This window comes from Zea mays, chromosome 6 (genome assembly GCF_902167145.1).
Source record: "Zea mays cultivar B73 chromosome 6, Zm-B73-REFERENCE-NAM-5.0, whole genome shotgun sequence".
In the NCBI taxonomy this organism is placed as follows: Eukaryota; Viridiplantae; Streptophyta; class Magnoliopsida; order Poales; family Poaceae; genus Zea; species Zea mays.
In genome coordinates this window covers 139,570,096-139,587,767 of record NC_050101.1, presented here as the reverse complement: position 1 = coordinate 139,587,767, position 17,672 = coordinate 139,570,096, and the positions used below count along the sequence as shown (strand labels likewise).

Sequence of the window (17,672 nt, the reverse complement as noted above, 5' to 3'; positions counted from 1 at the left end):
ATCATTTTGTTGTTTAATTAAAGCCATGTGATCATGTATAGCATCAATGTTAACATCTCTACATCTAGTACAAATAGAAGTGTGCTCAACGGTAGATGTAGAGGGTTTGCAAGATTTTAGTTCTACAACCTTAGCATGCAATATTTCATTTTTACTTCTAAGGTTGGAAATAGTAGCATTGCAAATATCAAAATCTTTAACCTTAGCAAGCAATTTTTCATTTTCATTTCTAAGGCTAGCAAGAGAAATGTTCAATTCTTCAATCCTAGCAAGCAAATCATCATTAACATCTCTAGGATTGGAAGTTGAAACATTACAAACATGAGAATCAACCTTAGCTAACAAATTAGCATTTTCATTTCTAAGGTTGTCTATCGTCTCATGGCAAGTGCTTAGCTCACTAGATAATTTTTCACATTTCTCAATTTCTAGAGCATAAGCATTTTTAATCTTAACATGCTTTTTATTTTCCTTGATTAGGAAGTCCTCTTGGGAGTCCAAGAGATCATCCTTCTCATGGATGGCACTAATTAATTCATTTAATTTTTCCTTTTGTTCCATGTTAAGGTTTGCAAAAAGGGTGTGCAAATTATCTTCCTCATCACTAGCATTATCATCACTAGAGGACTCATATCTAGTGGAGAATTTAGATTTAACCTTCTTTCTTTTGTCGTCCTTTGCCATGAGGCACTTGTGGCCGACATTGGGGAAGAGGAGTCCCTTGGTGACGGCGATGTTGGCGGCGTCCTCGTCGGAGGAGGACTCGGTGGAGCTCTCGTCGGAGTCCCACTCCCGGCACACGTGGGCATCGCCGCCCCTCTTCTTGTGGTACCTCTTCTTTTCTCTCCTCTTGCCTTTCTTGTCGTTATCCCTGTCACTGTCACTTGATAATGGACATTTAGCAATAAAGTGACCGGGCTTACCACATTTGTAACAAACCTTCTTGGAACGGGATTTGTAGTCCTTCCCCTTCCGTTGCTTGAGGATTTGGCGAAAGCTTTTGATGATTAAAGCCATCTCCTCGTTGTCGAGCTTGGATGCGTCAATTGGTTGTCTACTCGGTGTAGACTCCTCCTTCTTCTCCTCCGTCGCCTTAAATGCCACCGGTTGTGCTTTGGACGTGGAGGGTTCATCAAGCTCGTTAATCTTCTTTGAGCCTTTAATCATACATTCAAAGCTCACAAAATTCCCGATTACTTCCTCGGGAGTCATTAGTGTATATCTTGGGTTGCCACGGATTAATTGAACTTGAGTAGGGTTAAGGAAAATAAGAGATCTTAGAATAACCTTAACCACCTCGTGGTCATCCCACTTTTTGCTCCCGAGGTTGCGCACTTGGTTCACCAAGGTTTTGAGCCGGTTGTACATATCTTGTGGCTCTTCCCCTTGGCGAAGACGGAAGCGATCGAGCTCCCCCTCGATCGTTTCCCGCTTGGTGATTTTGGTGAGTTCATCACCCTCGTGCGCGGTCTTGAGTAAGTCCCAAATCTCCTTTGCATTCTTCAACCCTTGCACTTTGTTGTATTCCTCCTTGCTTAGAGAAGCGAGGAGTATGGTTGTAGCTTGAGAGTTGAAGTGCTCGATTTGGGCCACTTCGTCCTCATCATAGTCTTCATCCCCTACGGATGGTACCTGTGCACCAAACTCAACAACATCCCATATGCTTTTGTGGAGTGAGGTTAGATGAAATCGCATTAAATCACTCCACCTAGCGTAATCTTCACCATCAAATGTTGGTGGTTTGCCTAATGGGACGGAAAGCAAAGGTGTATGTTTGGAAATGCGAGGGTAGCGTAGGGGGATCTTACTATACTTCTTGCGCTCTTGGCGCTTACACTACAAGAAACTGGTTAAAGAACGTGGGTGACAAACCGTCGAACTTAATGTAATAAGCCGTCGAACTTACCGTAAGAACGTGGGTGTACCGACGAATATAGCCGACGGCGATTTTTGGACGAACTTAGAGAAGTAAGTTCGACGGCCCCCACGTTCTTAACTTTAAGAACGTGGGTACCGTCGAACTTAACATTAAGAACGTGGGTACCGTCGAACTTAACATTAAGAACGTGCGTTTTTAAGTTCGACGGGGACCGTCGAATTTAGAGAAGTAAGTTCGACGGTACCCACGTTCTTACTGTTAAGTTCGACGGGGACGCGTGGCCGTCGAACTTATGTGGCCTGCGTGGGTCTGCGTGGGCTGCACATTAAGTTCGACGGTACCCACGTTCTTAACTTTAAGAACGTGGGTACCCACGTTCTTATCCCTTTTCCAGAAAAAAAAATAAAAATTACAGAAATAAAAAATTAGACAAACATAAAATCACACGCAACACAGAATATCACATATAATACAGAAATATAGAGTATTTATTAGTCAACTGGTTGATGGTACAGGGAATCACATAATCTGGCACATACATGGGTGCTCAAATAAGGGGGTTGCTCTAGAAATTTAGTTCAAAGTTGAACTAAATCCTAAGGATTTGGATTCCATCCCCCTTATCCAAACAGAATCTAAGAATAGAGACCTACTAAAAGTCAGAATGACATTGATTTCATGAACATTTCTTTATAGGAGAACAAAAAGATACAGACTCTACTTGTAAAGAGGCATGAGAATTCAATAATGTCAAGGCCAACACAAGCTTCAGCCATCCATCAAGCAGAAGCTTCAATACGAGTCCTGGCTCCACATCCATCTGGAGCAACCAAGTTTCTGCCAAAGTTCAACTGCCTGCCTTAGAGAACTTCCCTGCTGAAAAAAGATATGCACACAAAAAGAGTTAGGAACAAAGGTATGTAGGGTGTGTTGGGAAATAACATAAGCTGTTCAATCTCCAATGAGGATAAAACAGAAGTCTACCTAACGTGAAGTTGCAACAACCCCTTAAGCTATTAGAAAAGTGAAGAGAAGTATGTTCGCATGCAGTTTATACCATATTCATATATTTATTGATGTATGATTCACTAAAAATGTATTTTTAGTTGTTACAGTGCTGAAGTACTAACAGAGATCACCAAATCAAAGTCACAGAAAGGAAATGTGATTTACCATGTTAGCGGAACAATTCTATGATTTCTGGCAGCATATCAATCATTTCCTTGCAGAGGATGTGAAAGACGCCAATTAAGATGTGTACGCCCACTTCTGTTATGATATAAAACCTGCCAAGCCAATAGTCAATGAGAGGACCAGCTAAACATAAAAACAAAGCAAACACTCGTGGTTCTGCCCAAAGCCATAAATGGAAATAATATCATACATCAGTTACAATAACTCCCTCTTCAAGGGCCACATTAGTCAGTTATGCACATCAAGGCAAGAACCATACATATGGATAATGAATACAAGTATGCCAATAGTATTTTTAAACCATGCCCATTTCATGTAACCACTAGCCAAGCTACCCAAAGAAAAGGTTTGGACAATATGGTGATCCTGGGAGCATGGGCCTCATGGCTTCACAGGAAAACAGGAATTTTTGACAGTTGCGGCCCTTCCCTAGTAAAGGCACAACAACAGCATTCCTTCAAAGAGAAACTAAGGCTGAGTCTTAGTGCTTCACTGATGCTCAAAAACTTCAGGAGCTATTTTTTTGTCATGTAGAGGCTAGAAAGGTCGCGACTTTCTTCCTTGTAAAAAGGGTTTGAGTGCTGTGTAGTATTTTTTTCCTTGCAACCTTCTGTTGTCTCATAGTTGAGGCATAAAGGTTACCAGTTGCCTTGTATAGGTTTATATCCCTTTTCTCTCTCTCTATAATATAAAGATACACAACTCTCCTACGTGTTTGAGAAAAAAAATAACTACATCAATAAGATGTATTGCATTTCTACTGATTTCAGTTGTTAACCAACAAAACAATCCAAACATACCTTTTCCAGTACGACATAACATAAGCCACATAAGAAACTAAAAGGACAAATAAGCAACTCACAACTTTCTGATCGCTTCCTCCTATGCAGAGGTATTTGTCATTAGGGGCCACAGCAACCTGGAATTTATACAATGAAAATCAATATCAGAAGAGGTAAGCTGAAGGGTACTTTCTGATCGCTTCCTCCTGTGCAGAGGTATTTGTCATTAGGGGCCACAGCAACCTGGAATTTATACAATGAAAATCAATATCAGAAGAGGTAAGCTGAAGGGTGCCACAGGTAGAATATCACAATATAGGCTCACCGCATTAGCACATCGAGTATGGGCAACGATATGTCTGACACAAGGTTGACCTAAAGTAACGTCCCACATTCCAACACTAAAAGCATAGTAAATTAGTTAAGCATTTTTCATAACTTAAATGCAGATTGATTGATGACAGAATGTGTACATCATTGGGCTAGTTACTCACCTGCCATCACCACTTACAGTAACAAGTACAGGTTCGTTATGCAGCCACTGTGTGGCATTTACCCCCTGATCACCCTCGTCAACATGACTGGAACAGACAACAGAGAAGATACTCGAAGTTTATACAGAGTTGGATAACAAAAGAAAAGAATGTTGTGTTGGAAGACAATGAACAGAGTACTATTCAGATTTATACCCACAATCCGCAAACCATATGATAGGAAACAATGAACACAGGACAACTGGTGTGTGTTGTTCCCAGGGTTTCTAAACCCCCTTTCTCTTAATATAAGGGTACACAGCTTTCCTGTGTGTTCGAAAAAAACAGTGAAGCGAACATACTTCTAGGCTGATGCTCAAATGAAGATCGAGCACTGTGAAGCTCCTGGTTACTACCAAATGCTATTTAGTTCAGGGGGGAGTTAGAGAAGCCTTTATTTGTGTGAACAATGTAAAATGTTGAATAAGAATGGTTTTTACATCTTCCCTAGTGCTGAATAGGAAATTCTGTTAAAAACATCCAAGGGTGGATTTATCAGAAGGAATATACTACAGTTTTTTCGCCACGACAAATCATATTTTGCGATACACTATACTTAACAGAGTCCACATACCTCTGGCTTCAGATCACGGTGAACAACACCCTGAAGATGGCAAAAGGCAACTACTTTTAATATCTGTTCAACAATAATTTTTGCATCCCCTTCATTGTATCTTCCACCTCTGCAAAAAATAGACAGTACTGTAACAAAGCTACACCTTGTAGTGGTGTTCGCAAAATGATTTCTCAAGAAAATGTAATACCTGGACAAGATTCTATCCAATAGTTCTCCACCTTCACAAAGCCTGATCAATAGAGGTGAAGGAAAATATCAGTTATCATGTAACTTCCCATTAATCTAGCTAGAAAGAGACGGACTATAGTAACAGTTAGCAAGTCTTTCCATATATAATGTTAATGTGTTGCAAGAGAACATCAACCCTAAGGTAGACAATGTGACTTTTGAGCACTATCATACATGCTATTTCAAGATAAACAACACATGCAATATTCACAATTTTTACATAGATCAATATTATGCAAAGGCAAGGAAGAAAACGTACTCCATGATTATGTAGACATTAAGGGCGTCCTCACAAGCATCATAAAACTTGACAAGATTGGAATGTCCAGATAACGCCTTCAAAATTTTCACCTCTTTGCGCACATCCTCAATAGATATTGCCGTTGTCATCTGCAAGAGAAAAACAAAGGAATGAGGTGAATTTTGCAAACTAAATATAAAATCTAGATCAAGATATATTTTTCCCTGGTGCAGTGAGCTAGGTGCTAGGAAAGTGAATTTAGCGCTAACTGATGGGTTGTCTAAGAGAAACCTTAATCTTAATTGAAAGGATCCCTTGAGCATCTGTTAGCTTCTAGCCTCAAAAAGTATATACCATATATGTCTGTATGTTGTAACAAGGAATAAAATTGCACGCAATTCAAATAAAGAACTATATAGAAGGAAGAAACAGAATAGATTCAATAAATACATCTCCTGCTCAAATAATTTCAGTAGCACAAACGAAAATTATAGCAGGCCAAAATAGTCATTAATTAATTAATGTTGTATCGCTCAAAAAACGACAATATACATGCATGAAAACATCAATGCACCCATGCACGTAGAATTCTTCTGTGTCGCCTATCGTACACTAGGTTTTCTCGACAACTTGCTGCACAGACATTTTAGATGCCAAGTAAAACTGAGATCCAAATTAAATCATTCAACAATTAGAACAATGTCAGTGGAAAGCAGTCCCCAATATCAACATGTCCTCAGCTTTGGCACCAAGAATCTAAGAGACATTTCTTTAGTTCCTACACTTTTCCCTATGTTTCTTCTACTTATGATCATATAATAAAATGATGCAGAATGGACCAAGGGATACCTAAACTCATGGAAGGAACAACAATATGATGGAGATACACGGGAACAGGTTCTCCGAGGTCTCACAAGGAACTCTGTCGCTGCCAAGCTAGTGATCTACAGCTGCATAAACTACTATGCCATGATAGCTTACAGAAAGAACAAAAAAGCAAGAAACAGGTGATAGATGGATGAACAGTTGAACACTCAGATCATGAAAATGGGCACATTATTAAATGCGGCATTACTGAAACAAGATCTCTACAATGTACTTCTAACCCTGCGGGGAAATGCCAATGCCAATGCCAATACCATCGGAAAAAAAAACTGATCACCCTGCAAGTCAGCCAAGAAGCAAATCATGAACTTATGATTGCAACACCTGTGGAGATGACCTTGACAGCCATGACCTGGCCTCTCATGTCTCCCTTGCAGGGGCACGCGAGGCAGGTGTGGCCGAAATGGCCGCGGCCCACCTCCTTCCCCAGCTCGTACTTGGCGGCGAAGTGGCGGTCGTAGCCGAAGCTCTTGTCAAGCTCCCGCTCCACCTCCCCAGCGCCGCTGGCCCCTTGCTCCGGGATCGGGACCTCGACGGGCGGCCTGGGAACCTGCGACGCAGAGGGCGGCGAGCGATGGTCGAGCCGGCGCGCGAGGGACGCCTTGATGTGCTTGGCCGGGGAAGGCGGCGCGAAGGGGCGGCGGAAGAACCGGCGCGGCATGGACACCGAGGTCGCGGGCGACGGCGCGATGCCGTCGGGGAGGTCGAGTGGGCTCCCCGTCCAGGGGCTACCCGCCGTCGACAACCGCTCCGGAGTCGCCCCGGCCCTGCCCCCGCGCGGCTTCCCGGCCGGCGACGGCCGCGCGCTCCGCCTCCCTTCGCCTCCTTGCCCTCCCCCTACTGACGCCGCATCCTCCGGCCCGCCTGCCGCTGAGACCATGATGGTGGTCGCCTCCATGCCACCGTCGTCCGCGTCGACGCCGTGCACGTTCCTCGCGTAGCACTGCCCCATGGCGGCTCGGCCTGGCGCTAGGTTAGAGGAGCGCGTGTGTGGGCGGGATGAGACAGGGGTGAGAGAGAGGGCTGCGTGTGGGATTTTTGGATTTAGGTCTAGGATTAAGTTCGACGGTGTGCACCAGCCCGACGTACTTAAGTTAAGAACGTGGGTACCCACGTTTCTAACACGTTAAGTTCGACGGTTTTTTTAGGGCCCACGAACTTAACTTAAGAACATGGGTACCCACGTTCTTAACATAACCCATGAACTTAACTCAAGTAAGAACGTGGGTACTCACGTTCTTAATTTTACCCACGAACATTTATCAGTTTCTTGTAGTGTTAGAAGTGACGGATGCCGCGTCGGAGCCGGAGGTGGATGGCGATGAAGAATCGGTCTCGTAGTAGACCACTTTCCTCATCCTCTTTTTCTTGTCCCCACTTCGACGCGTCTTGTGAGAAGTGGATTTCTCCTTCTTCTCCTTTTGGTGTGAAGAAGACTTCTTCTCCTTCCCTTTGGAGGAGTTTTTCTTCTCCTTTCTCTTGGTGCGGGACTCTTCCGATGAAGTGCTCCCATGGCTTGTAGTGGGCTTTTCGCCGGTCTCCATCTCCTTCTTGGCGTGATCTCCCGACATCACTTCGAGCGGTTAGGCTCTAATGAAGCACCAAGCTTTGATACCAATTGATAGTCGCCTAGAGGGGGGGTGAATAGGGTGAAACTGAAATTTACAAAATTAATCTCAACTACAAGCCGGGTTAGTGTTAGAAATATGATCGAGTCCGCGAGAGAGGGTGGAAAACAAATCGCAAGCAAATAAGAAGTGTGACACACGGATTTGTTTTACCGAGGTTCGGTTCTCGCAAACCTACTCCCCGTTGAGGAGGCCACAAAGGCCGGGTCTTTTTCAACCCTTTCCCTCTCTCAAACGGTCCCTCGGACCGAGTGAGCTTTCTCTTCTCAATCAAACGGGAACAAACTTCCCCGCAAGGATCACCACACAATTGGTGTCTCTTGCCTTGGTTACAATTGAGTTGATCGCAAGAAAGATTGAAAGAAAGCACGATTGCAAAAACCAAGCGACAAGAGCGACAAATAACACACGGATCACTTTCTCTCTCAAGTCACTAACCACTAATGATCTCTTTTCTCAATTGTGAAACTTGGAGAGATGGAGGCTTTGAATATGTCTTGGAATGGATTGCTAGCTCTTGTATTGAATGTTGAAGGTTGGAATGCTTGGATGAAGTGAATGGAGGTGGTTGGGGTTGTATTTATAGCCACCAACCACTTCCTAGCCGTTGCTCCATTCTGCTGAGCGCGGACGGTCCGCCCCTGTAGATCAACGGCTGAAAACGCAACGGTCAGCAGTAACGGCTATATCAACGGCTATATTGCATTTAATGCGTCGTCAGATGTCAGATAAAGCCAGTCGCGGACGGTCCGGTCGTGCACCCCGGACGGTCCGCGAGGCCGCTATAATTCATTTTTCCGAACCCGTCACCTTCGGGTTTTTCGGTTCCTTGCCTACCAGACGGTCCGCGCTTGAGGCCGGACGGTCCGCGCGAGGTCTCAGACGGTCCGCGCTTTTCCTCCGAACGGTCCATAGTGCAGACTCGGATTTTTGCATTGGTTCTATCCGAGGGTCATCCTGGTGTTGCGGACGGTCCGCCGCAAGGGCCCGGACGGTCCGCGCTTGGTCTGTTTTTCCAAAAAGCTTCTCCTGTCCGGAATAATCTACGGTATTCCGGACAGTCGATTTAGTATAGTTGTAGATGAACCTTTGGCACCTGTAGAGCATATAATCTAGAGCAAACAAGTTAGTCCAATTATTTGTGTTGGGCAATTCAACCACCAAAATTAATTAGGAACTAGGTGTAAGCCTAATTCCCTTTCAAAAGCCAAGAGGTTGCTCAACATAGACCTCTTCCTTGATTGGTCCATTGAGGAAGGCACTTTTCACGTCCATTTGATAGAGCTTAAAGCCATGGTAAGTAGCATAGGCAAGTAATATGCGAATTGACTCAAGCCTAGCTACGGGTGCATAGGTTTCACCGAAATCCAAACCTTCAACTTGTGAATATCCCTTGGCTACAAGTCGGGCTTTGTTCCTTGTCACCACACCATGCTCATCTTGCTTGTTGCGGAAAACCCACTTGGTTCCTACAACATTTTGGTTAGGACGTGGAACAAGATGTCATACCTCATTCCTCGTGAAATTGTTGAGTTCCTCTTGCATTGCCAACACCCAATCCAAATCTCTTAATGCGTCTTCCACTCTGTATGGCTCAAAAGAAGACACAAAAGGGTAATGTTTACAAAAATGTGCGACACGAGATCGAGTGGTTACCCCCTTATAAATATCACCGAGGATGGAGTTCACGGGGTGATCTCTTTGAATCGCTTGGTGGACTCTTGGGTGAGGCGGTCTTTGACCCTGTTCTTCTTGGTCATCTTCCTTGTCTTGATCATTGTCATCTCCCCCTTGATCATTGTCATCCTCTTGAGATGGCTCATCTTCTTGATCTTCATTTTCATCACCTTGAGCTTGATCCTCATCTTGTGTTGGTGGAGATGCTTGATTGGAAGATGATGGTTGATATTGTGCTTGTGGAGGCTCTTCGGATTCCTTAGGACACACATCCCTAATGGACATGTTCCTTAGCGCGACGCACGGAGCCTCTTCGTCATCTAGCTCATCAAGATCAACTTGCTCTACTTGAGAGCCATTATTCTCATCAAACACAATGTCACAAGAAACTTCAACTAGTCCAGTGGACTTGTTAAAGACTCTATATGCCCTTGTGTTTGAGTCATGACCAAGTAAAAAGCCTTCTACAGCCTTAGGAGCAAATTTAGATTTTCTACCTCTTTTAACAAGAATAAAACATTTGCTACCAAAGACTCTAAAATATGAAACTTTTGGCTTTTTACCGGTGAGGATTCATATGATGTCTTCTTGAGGATTCGGTGAAGAAAGAGTCGGTTGATGGAGTAGCAGGCGGTGTTAATCGCCTCGGCCCAAAACCGGTCCGACGTCTTGTACTCATCAAGCATGGTCCTTGCCATATCCAATAGAGTTCTATTCTTCCTCTCTACTACACCATTTTGCTAAGGTGTGTAGGGAGAAGAGAACTCATGCTTGATGCCTTCTTCCTCAAGAAAGCCTTCAATATGAGAGTTCTTGAACTCCGTCCCGTTATCGCTTCTTATCTTCTTGATCCTTAATCCAAACTCGTTTTGAGCTCGTCTTAAGAATCCCTTTAAAGTCTCTTGGGTTTGAGATTTTTCCTGCAAAAAGAACACCCAAGCGAAGCGAGAATAATCATCCACAATTACAAGACAATACTTACTCCCGTCGATGCTTATGTAAGCGATCGGGCCGAATAGATCCATGTGAAGTAGCTCAAGCGGCCTGTCGGTCGTCATGATGTTCTTGTGTGGATGATGGGTACCAACTTGTTTTCCTGCTTGACATGCGCTACAAACCCTGTCTTTCTCAAAATGAACATTTGTTAGTCCCAAAATGTGTTCTCCCTTTAGAAGCTTGTGAAGATTCTTCATCCCAACATGGGCTAGTCGGCGATGCCAGAGCCAACCCATATTAGTCTTAGCAATTAAGCAAGTATCGAGTTCAGCACTATTAAAATCAACTAAGTATAGTTGACCCTCTAATACTCCCTTAAATGCTATTGAATCATCACTTCTTCTAAAGACAGTAACACATATATTCGTAAAAAGACAGTTGTAACCCAATTTGCATAATTGAGAAACAGAAAGCAAATTGTAATCTAAAGAATCTACAAGAAAAACATTGGAAATAGAATGGTCAGGTGATATAGCAATTTTACCAAGTCCTTTGACCAAACCTTGATTTCCATCCCTGAATGTGATAGCTCTTTGGGGATCATCGTCTTTCTCATAGGAGGAGAACATCCTTTTCTCCCCAGTCATGTGGTTTGTGCACCCGCTATCAATAATCCAACTTGAGCCCCTGGATGCATAAACCTACAAAATAAGTTTAGGCCTTGTTCTTAGGTACCAATACAGTCTTGGGTCCTTTGACGTTAGAAACAAGCACCTTGAGTACCCAAACACAAGTCTTGGAGCCCTTGTGTTTGCCCCCAACATATTTGGCTACTACTTTGCCGAATTTGTTAGTTAAAACATAAGATGCATCAAAAGTATTAAATGAAACATTTGGATCATTTGATGCAACATGAGATTTCTTTTTAGGCATTTTAACATGGGTAGAATGCCTAGAGCTAGAAGCCTCACTCTTATACATAAAAGCATGATGGGAAACAGAGTGAGTCTTCTTAGCATGAATTCTCCTAATCTTGTGCTCAGGATAATCAGTAGGATATAAAATATAACCCTTGTTATCATATGCCATGGGAGCCTTGCCCTTAACAAAATTGGAAAATGTCTACCTTTCTTCACCAAAATGTAGCATTTGCTCCCAAATACTCGAAAGTAAGAGACATTGGGTTTGTTACCGGTAAGGAGTTCGTAGGAGGTCTTCTTGAGGAGACGATGTAGATAGAGCCGGTTTATGGCGTGGCAAGCTGTGTTCACAGCTTCCGACCAAAACCGCTTGGGCGTCTTGAACTCTCCAAGCATCATCCTCGCCATGTCGGTAAGTGTCTTGATCTTCCTCTCTACCACACCATTTTGCTGTGGTGTGTAGGGAGCGGAGAACTCATGCTTAACACCTTCCTTCTCAAGGTACTCCTCAACTTGTAAGTTCTTGAACTCGGACCCATTGTCGCTTCTTATCTTTTTCACCTTGAGCTCAAATTCGTTTTGAGCCCTCTTTAGAAAGCGCTTTAGGGTCCCTTGGATTTTTGATTTATCCTGCAAAAATAACACCCAAGTGAAGCGGGAAAAGTCATCAAAAATTACAAGACCATACTTACTTCCCCCGATGCTAAGGTAGGCAACGGGTCCGAAGAGGTCCATGTGAAGAAGCTCCAGTGGTCTTGATGTTGTCATCACATTCTTGCTGTGATGAGTGCTTCCCACCTGTTTCCCTGCTTGACAAGTTGCACAAGGTCTGTCTTTCTCAAAGCAGACATTGGTTAGTCCTAACACATGTTCTCCCTTTAGAAGTTTATGAAGGTTCTTCATCCCAACATGTGCTAGACGGCGATGCCACAGCCAGCCCATGCTAGTCTTAGCTATTAAGCATGCATCTAGATCGGCCTCCTCTTTCGAAAAATCAACTAAGTAGAGTTTGTCGTATAATACACCCTTCAATGCTAATGAACCGTCACTCCTTCTAAAGACAGAAACATCAACATTTGTAAACAAACAATTGTAGCCCATGTGGCACAATTGACTTACAGACAGAAGGTTGTAACCAAGCGACTCTACTAGAAACACGTTTGAAATGGAGTGCTCGTTGGTGATGGCTATATTGCCCAAGCCTTTGACTTTGCCTTGGTTCCCATCTCCAAATATGATCGTGTCCTGGGAATCCTTGTTCTTGACATAGGAGGTGAACATCTTCTTCTCCCCCGTCATATGGTTTGTGCATCCGCTGTCGATAATCCAGCTTGAGCCCCCGGATGCATAAACCTGCAAGGCAATTTACACTTGGGTTTTAGGTACCCAACTCTTGTTGGGTCCTACAAGGTTAGTTACAATAGCCTTTGGAATCCAAATACAAGTCTTATCTCCCTTGCATTTGGATCCCAACTTCCTAGCAACTACTTTTTCATTCTTACAAAAAATTGCAAAAGAAGTATTGCAAGCATGGTAAATAGTAGAAGGTTCATTACATACTCTCCTAGGCACATGATGCACAACATGATTTTTCCTAGGCTTACTGCTACCATGCACAAAAGTAGAGCTAGAAGCAAACATAGCATGTGAGTTAAACGCATCATAACTCCTATTATAATGAGCATTTCTAGAAAATTTTCTATCATAAATGTAAGCATGACATTTTTTAGAACTACTAGCCATAGGTTTAGAACTACTAGCCATAGGAGCCTTCACTTTCTCCTTGTTGAGAACGGGAGCCTTTTGGCTTGTTAAGTTCTTGGTTTCCTTTCGAAAACCAAGTCCATCCTTAATAGAGGGGTGTCTACCAACGGTGTAGGCATCCCTAGCAAATTTTAATTGATCAAAATTAATTTTGCAAGTCTTAAGTTGAGCATTAAGACTTGCCACCTTATCATTTAATTTGGTAATAGACATAAGGTGTTCATCACAACCATTAACATCAAAATCCTTACATCTATTACAAATACTAACATGCTCTACACATGACATCAAAATCCTTACATCTATTTGCTTCCTCTAGTTTAGCATTTAAATCATCATTTACACTCTTTAAACTAGACACAGTTTCATGGCAAGCAGATAATTCAGAAGATAGCATTTCATTCCTTTTAACTTCTAAAGCAAGAGATTTTTGCACACTAACAAACTTATCATGCTCTTCATATAAAATATCCTCTTGCTTTTCTAACAATCTATCCTTTTCATTTAGAGCACCAATCAATTCATTGATTTTATCTACTTTAGCTCTATCTAGGCCCTTAAATAAATCAGTATAATCTACTTCATCATCACTAGAATCATCATCGCTAGTAGTATACTTAGAGGTATTTCGAACATTTACCTTTTTCTCCTTGGCCACGAGACACATATGACGTTCGTTGGGGAAGAGTGAAGACTTGTCGAAGGCTGAGGTGGCCAGTCCCTCATCGTCGGAGTCAGATGAAGAGCAGTCATAGTCCCACTCCTTTCCAAGGTGTGTCTCGCCCTTCGCCTTCTTATAGTTCTTTTTCTTTTCACTCTTGTCGTGTCTTTCTTGTGCCTGGTCATTCTCATTATCGGGACATTGAGCAATAAAATGGCCAGTCTTACCGCATTTGAAGCAGGAGCGATTTCCCCTTGTTTTGTTCTTGTTGGGGGTACTCCTTGCGTCCTTTAAGTGCGGTCTTGAAGCGCTTGATGATAAGAGCCATCTCATCCTCGTTGAGGCCAGCAGCCTCCACTTGTGCCACCCTGCTTGGAAGCGACTCCCTGCTGCTGGTTGCTTTGAGGGCAACAATTTGAGGCTCGTGGACGGGGAGTGGACCGTTTAGAGCGTCATCCACATATCGAGCCTCCTTCACCATCATGCGCCCGCTCACAAACTTTCCAAGAATCTCCTCGGGTGTCATTTTGGTGTACCTGGGATTCTCACGAATAAGGTTAACAAGATGGGGTCAATTACCGTGAATGACCTTAGCATAAGTCGGACGACATCGTGGTCCGTCCATCTTGTGCTTCCATAGCTCCTAATCTTGTTGACCAGGGTCTTGAGCCTGTTGTATGTTTGTGTTGGCTCCTCTCCCCTGATCATCGTGAACCTTCCCAGCTCGCCTTCCACCAACTCCATTTTGGTGATCATGGTGGCGTCGTTTCCCTCATGTGATATCTTGAGGGTATCCCAAATTTGCTTGGCGTTGTCCAAGCCGCTCACCTTGTTGTATTCATCCTTGCACAAAGATGCTAGCAAAACAGTGGTAGCTTGTGCATTCTTATGAATTTATTCATTAATCATCACAGGATTATCCGTACTATCAAAATGCATTTCATTCTCCACGATTTCCCAAATGCTAGGATGGAGAGAAAATAGATGACTACGCATTTTATGACTCCAAAATGAGTAATCCTCTCCATCAAAGTGTGGGGGTTTTCCAAGAGGAATAGAAAGTAAATGAGCATTTGAGTTGTACGGAATGCAGGAATAATCAAAGGAATAGTTTTGGTTAACCGTCTTTTTCTTTGACGAAGAGTCGTCATCGTCGTCGTCTCTTGGTGAAGAAGAAGATTCATCACTGTCGTAGTAGATGATCTTCTTGATGCGCCTCTTCTTCTTCCCGTCCTTCTTCTTATGACTCGAGCCAGAGTCAGTGGGCTTGTCGTCCCTTGGCTCGTTGAAGAGGGACTCCTTCTCCTTGTCGTTGATCACCATCCCCTTTCCCTTAGGATCCATCTCTTCGGGCGATTAGTCCCTTAGATGAAGAGAACGACTTTGATACCAATTGAGAGCACCTAGAGGGGGGGGTGAATAGGTGATCCTGTAAAATTCAACACCAATAGCCACAAAACTTTAGTTATGAAAGTTAGGACGGTTAAGTGGCTTAAAATGAGCTCTTTTGAACACAGACAATCAAAGAAAAGACAATCACAAGAGACACGCGATTTTATCCCGTGGTTCGACCAAGTAACACTTGCCTACTTCCACGTTGTGGCGTCCCAATGGACGAGGGTTGCACTCAACCCCTTTCAAGTGATCCAATGATCAACTTGAATACCACGACTTTTCTTCCTTATCTCTTTTTCCTGTTCGCGAGGAATCTCCACAAGTTGGAGTCTCTCGCCCTTACAACAAAGATCACAATGAAAACACAAGAGTAAGGTTGGGGAGCAACACACACAAATCCACAGCACACACACGCACACAAGCCAAGACTTGAGCTCAAAATGAAGCACGAAGAGTTCACAACTAGAACGGAGCTCAAATCACTAACACAATTGATCAAGTGCGCAGAGATGGAGTGTTGGAGTCTTAGAATGCTTAGTGAATGCTTGGGTGACTCCTCCATGCGCCTAGGGGTCCCTTTTATAGCCCCAAGGCAGCTAGGAGCCGTTGGAGGCCAACAAGGAAGACAATTCTTGCCTTCTGTCGGGTGGCGCACCGGACAGTCCGGTGCGCCACCGGACAGTCACTGTATATGGTCCGTTGCGGATCTCCTTCCTTTTCTGCCGCAGACGACCGTTGCAACTACGGGTTGGTTGGCGCACCGGACAGTCCGCTGCCCCCTGCCGACCGTTGGCGCGCGCGGGCCACGCGTCGCCCGCGGATTGCGCGGTCGACCGTTGCGCTGGCGACCGTTGGCTCACCGGACAGTTCGGTGCACCACCGGACAGTCTGGTGAATTATAGTCGTACGCCGCCAAACTTTCCCGAGAGTGGCCTGTTCACCGGAGGCTGGCCTGGAGCACCAGACACTGTCCGGTGCACCACCGGACAGTCCGGTGTGCCAAGCCGAGCTGGACTTTGGCTGTACCAAGCCAAGTCTTTTGCATTTCTTTCTTTTCCTGTTTCTAGCACTTAAACAATATATGTTAGTACTCAAAACAATGTACCAAGTCTAGAAAAATACCTCATGTCTTGATTTGCACTTTTCTCTTCATTTAGCACATAAGAACTTAATTATATGTGTTGGGCACTTAATCACCAAAACATTATAGAAATGGCCCAAGGGCACATTTCCCTTTCACTGGGTGATCATGAATAGCATCAACATTAATATCTCTGTTGGAACTTTCTACCAGGTGCAAGGAGATCCAACGGGGGTGAGAGTTGACGTAAACAGGGTTCTCGCACGAGGTGGCAAAAGCTCTGTTAATCTAGCCTCTTAAGGGCACTGTGCGGGGGTATTTATAGGTACCTGAGTGCCCAGCGCCCTGTGTTAAGGACGCATGTGCCCTCAGACATCTAGGTTATCCCCGGAATATTCCCATAAAGCGGGGTTACAGACCGTAATTACAGGGATGCCTTTACAAATTAGGCCCATAACGCGCAGCGGCCACGCAGGGCCTATTACAATGGGCCGGGTCACACGTGGGCCTCAATGCTGGACGAGGTCGCAATGATGGGACGACCTCGTCACAGGTCTTCGTCCGATGACGTGTGGGACGAAGGGTGAGCCTGCCTGTTGTCTTGTCTCCGCTCGGTCCGACGATTACGGCGAAGGCATCGAGCGAAGGGTGGCGTCTTCGCCTTCGCCCCAACAATCTCTACATCTCATGCAAATAGAAACATGATCAACAGTGGATGTAGAGGGTTTGCAAGCATTTAATTCATCAATCTTAGCATGCAACATGGCATTCTCATTTATAAGATTGGAAATAGAAATATTGCAAACATTTAAATCTTTAGCCTTTGAAATTAAGTTATCATTCTCAATCTTAAGGCTAGAAAGTGATTCATTCAATTTGTCAATCTTAGCAATAAAACTAGCATTATCATTTTTAAGATTGACAAGAGAATCATCACAAACATTTAATTTCTCAACCTTAGCAATTAATTTGACATTTTCAATTCTAAGGTTGGATATAGTGTCATGGCAAATGTTAAGCTCACTAGTTAATTTTTCACATTTCTCTAATTCCTGAGCATAAGCATTCTTTACCTTAACATGCCTTTTGTTTTCCTTAATAAGGAATTCATCTTGGCTATCCAAGAGTTCATCCTTCTCATAAATAACACCTATCAATTCATTTAATTTTTCCTTTTGTTGCATGTTTAAGTTGGCAAAAAGAGCAAGCAAATTATCTTCATCATCACTAGAGCTATCCTCATTACTAGATGTTGCATATTTAGTGGAGGCTCTAGATTTTACCTTCTTCT

General features: G+C 43.7%; 1 long non-coding RNA gene and 1 other non-coding gene across 2 annotated transcripts; both read right to left on the bottom strand.

Moving 5' to 3' along the window:
* Positions 1 to 2,361: 2,361 nt before the first annotated feature.
* On the bottom strand, positions 2,362 to 4,462 carry LOC103630084 (uncharacterized). The gene is made up of 5 exons (XR_554820.3): positions 4,350 to 4,462; positions 4,181 to 4,256; positions 3,936 to 4,098; positions 3,053 to 3,165; positions 2,362 to 2,755 (listed from the first exon to the last, which is right to left on the bottom strand). It is a non-coding gene; the product is annotated as an uncharacterized lncRNA (long non-coding RNA).
* Positions 4,463 to 4,830: 368 nt separating this feature from the next.
* On the bottom strand, positions 4,831 to 5,194 carry LOC103631436 (uncharacterized). Its single transcript, XR_002263238.1, has 3 exons — positions 5,153 to 5,194; positions 4,963 to 5,071; positions 4,831 to 4,855 (listed from the first exon to the last, which is right to left on the bottom strand). It is a non-coding gene; the product is annotated as an uncharacterized protein (transcript).
* Between the last annotated feature and the right edge of the window lie 12,478 nt (positions 5,195 to 17,672).